The 4,322-nt window shown below is 35.9% G+C and overlaps 1 long non-coding RNA gene across 1 annotated transcript in view; it reads left to right on the top strand.

Moving 5' to 3' along the window:
• Nucleotides 1–4,248: 4,248 nt before the first annotated feature.
• The window catches only part of LOC135217310 (uncharacterized), a 22,019-nt gene continuing 21,945 nt past the window's right edge, over nt 4,249–4,322 (top strand). The window contains exon 1 of the long non-coding RNA XR_010315100.1: nt 4,249–4,322. This exon is cut by the window's right edge and continues 94 nt beyond it. This is a non-coding gene — a long non-coding RNA (uncharacterized LOC135217310).

The raw sequence follows: 4,322 nt of genomic DNA, 5'->3' as shown, positions 1-4,322 counted from the left end.
TTTTACACTTTATTTTTCCCAAAAAGGCAAACCTAAAAACTCCTGTTTTTAGTACTGGTAACTTTCTAAGCAAGCTTCTGCCATTTTGGGCAATGAAAAAGTTGCATGTTGATAGCATTATTTTTTTATAGCTTCCAATTTTCTCCTTGCATTAAGGCAAGCTTTCATGTTATATGCTCTTATATTTGTGTAATCACTAAAATTTATAGCCGTACAAAGTTTCCAGTAGTGCAGTGATTCACTGAGCTACCAATCTCTATGGTACAGTGTTATGATTCATCCGCAAAAGGTTGTTCAAATTAGGTCCAGTTCATTACAAGAACTTACAGTAAGCTCCCAGAACAACTGGAAATTGTCAGAAGAGTGACTGAATTTCACACACTTTAAGACCTGCTGTGCTACATTAACACCTGAGCTAAGCCAGTCTCAATGTTCAGTGAAATCACCCCCAGAGAGGGAGAGATGGTTTATAATCAAGAAGTCTACCCAACAAGGGGACAAAATTATCACTGCAGGGGATGCTTTAAGCTCCTTAACGCATTGTGCACAGTATATAATGTTGGCAGTAAATGAGAAACTAGTATTCACTAGTAAATAGTCTTTCCCTGTAAATGTGTAACTCTGTGAGGATACATAGATTAATCTTTAAATTGGAAAATCTGCCTTAGGTCTCCGTCTTATAACAGTTTCATGTAATATATATATATATATTTTATATATATATATATATATATATATATATTATATATATATATACACACACATACATATATATATATATATATATATCATATATATATATCTATATATATATATATATATACTATATATATATAATCTATATATATATATATATATATATATATATATATATTTATATATACACACACACACACACACACACACCACATATATATATATATATATATATATTATATATATATATATATATTATATAATATATATATGCAAAATATGTGGAGAATTGTTAAGAGGTCAGGGAAATATGGTTATATTATGTGACAAAAAAATCAAATTCCTTATATTTTTCTATCAAAATGAGTTGTAAGTCCAAGGTTTAATACATCAATAGAAAGAATTAAAACAAGGTCCTTAAAATTTAAGTAGTAAAAATATTAAGTTTAAATCAGCAAGCAAAAGAGTAAAGTTAATCGCAACAATAACGTAAAAAAATGACACCATTACTCCTGAGAATTATCAAAGCCTTCATGATTGAAGTTCAAGCGTGGTAAAGAGGTCTATTTGGTATTGATGGTATATTTTGAAAAAGCAAAGGAATCACTCAAGGACTGTTTTGGCAGATTTGGATTTGGAAAATAAAGACAGTAGAGAATAAGAAAGATGTAAAGAACAGAAGAGGGTATTCTTAGTACAAACCATTGTTCTTACAGAAGTTGTACACCCTGTATTACGTGCTGACGGGTCGCAATCGTTCTTTCGCTACAACGTTGCGATACTGTCCCTTCTTTGTGAGTTGTTTAGGAAATAAAGAATGTGGTGAAAACGTGAGCTACTTTAAATGTGATATTTGTTAGTCATGATACTGGGACCAGATAACATCACATTGGACCTAATATCAGATGCTGATGAGCCAATCCAAGCCAAACTGGCCCCACTATTCAATGACTGTCTGAAGAAGAGCAAAAAACCAGAAGAGTGGAATAAAGCCATCCTCATTCTACTCTACAAAAAAGGCGACCCCAGGGACGTGAACAACCAACAACCAATCAGCCTTAATGTTATTTATAAGATCTTCACCAGGGTTATCACTAATCGAATTGCAGGTAAGCTTGATGAAAATCAGCCAAAGGAACAAGCAGGCTTTAGAAGAGGCTACTCCACAATTGACCATCTACAAACAGTAAACCAGATCATTGACAAAACAAACGAATATAAAATCCCACTAGTAGCAGCGCTTGTAGACTACACCAAAGCATTTGACTTGGTCGAAACTGAGGAGGTCTTGTCAGCGCTGGAAGAACAGGGAGTTGACTCAGTTTACATCAGTGTCCTCCGTCACATCTATGACCATGCAACATCATTTATTTGCCTCCACAAGGACTCGGAACCACTCCAACTCAAAGAGAGGAGTCAGCCAAGGTGACACAAGCTCACCCAAACTGTTCACTGTCTTGCCTGCTAGGAGAGAGCTTTCCTACAACTCAGCTGGCAAGAAAAAGAGATCAGAATAGATGGAGAATACCTAAGTCACCTAAGATTTGTTGATGACATCATTATCGTTGGCACCACCAAAGAAGAGCTTCAACAAATGCTCACCGAGCTAAATGAAGCAAGCAAATCAGTAGACCTCCACATGAAATTCCGTAAGAACAAAGTCATGAGCAATAAATAGGTAGTACACTGAAAATGCAGGTGACCTACTTTTAAATTGAAAATCATCAAATTGAGGAAATGGACCACTACATCTACCTTGGGCAAAGAATCTCTACATGATACTTAGAAGTTCACTCTCGACGTGGTTCGGAAGTCACGTAAAGCCGTTGGTCCCGTTGCTGAATAACCACTGGTTCCATGCAACGTAAAAACACCATACAAACAAACTTCCAAAGAGACCGAAATAAACACAATAACCCTCGGTTGGCAGGCGTTTGGAGGAGCCGGTACAGTGTTAAAAAATAAGAAGATTCCCATTAAAAAGGAAAGTTTATGATCAGTGTATCCTCCCCATTGTCACCTATGGGGCCGAAACTTGGAATCTAACAAAAAAGCTTTCCCTTAAATTACGAACAATGCAGAGGGCACATGAGAGAATTATGCTAGATTTAACTTGGAAGGATAGAAAAACAGCTAAATAGATACGTCAAAAAACTCAACTAAAGGGTATCCTTTAAACCATCAGTAAGCTCAAGTGGAACTGGGCGGGGCACATTGCCAGGATGACAGACAACAGATGGACATCACGAGCAACCTTCTGGACGCCCCAAGGGTACTACACAAGAAACCAAGGAAGACGAAAAACCCACTGGCGGAAAAACCCACTGGCGAGATGACTTAGACCAATATTAAACGACAAGGGCACAGAGCAGCGGAGGATAGAAATCTGTGGAGGAACATGGGGAAGGCCTACATCCAACAAAGGGCTTTTGAAGGCTGAATTATGATGATTCCTGGAACATGACTTTGTCAAGAAGCAAATTTGCTATAATACCTACCTAGTCTTCTTTGCACGAAAAAAGTAAAATTCAAAGAATAAGCCTAAAGCATTTCAATCGGGAAACTAATAAATCCTGTCTCGAAAATTCGTCACATTCCGATACTCTTCCCTTGCCTTTGTAAATGAAAATATCACAAATCGCATGCGTTATCACTCATCACCTGTTTTATTCATTTTTTTTTTATAAAATAATTCGTAGACTGAATTTTAACTGATATGTAATGACATAGGGCAGTGGTTTCCACTGTGGGGCGCGCTCCCCTGGGGGGTGTTCGAAGGGCTGCCAGGGGGACGCCAATGCTTGATGACGGGGTTAATTATATCTGAAAACTATTAATTATTATGGAATTCAGAATTTCAAAATACTGAGAAAATATTTCAGATATAAATATGAAATTTAGTTGCCTAGATATATAAACTTTCAAATTCTATATCAAGGAATTTATATATATATATATATATATATATATATATATATATATATATATATATATATATATATATATATATTGTGAATTATTGACGTGGCGACTATGCCAATAATTTACAGTATTTAAGGAAGGGGGCGGGGGCCCGCAGAGAATGTGCCATTCAATGAAGGAAGGCGAGAATTAGAAAAGGTTGGAAACCACTGACAGGGTATCAGTTTTATCATTCTTGGCTGTATGCTGTATTTCTTTTTTTTTCTTTCTTTATTGTTATTATTATTATTTTGTTATATGGAATGGCGGCAATGGATCCCAAAAACTCTGGAAAGTTTTCTAATCAAAAGAGCACTGAATATTCAAAATCGCTTGCTCTAAAATGTAGGTATAAGCAGTATGTGATGCAAGGCTTCAGTGCCTACCCAATACCAGTTGATCAAAGCTGAAAACTGCAAATTAAGAATCCAGTTATAGATCATTTTGATTATTTAGGCAGCTTTAATTTGCAACAGATAGTACAATCAACAACAGCACCTGGCGTACTATGTTATTCAATTCAATTTTCCAGAACTGATATTTTCAGACACCAGAATTGCGAGCTAAATAAATAAATAAATAGAAAGAAATTTATTATTCTAGTATGGCGTTGGATGTCAATAACTCGGCTGAGTGACGGTCGGCTCTCCGTTCCATTATCGTTG

This window comes from Macrobrachium nipponense, chromosome 7, assembly GCF_015104395.2.
Source record: "Macrobrachium nipponense isolate FS-2020 chromosome 7, ASM1510439v2, whole genome shotgun sequence".
Lineage (NCBI taxonomy): Eukaryota > Metazoa > Arthropoda > Malacostraca > Decapoda > Palaemonidae > Macrobrachium > Macrobrachium nipponense.
This window is presented reverse-complemented; position numbering and strand designations above follow the sequence as displayed.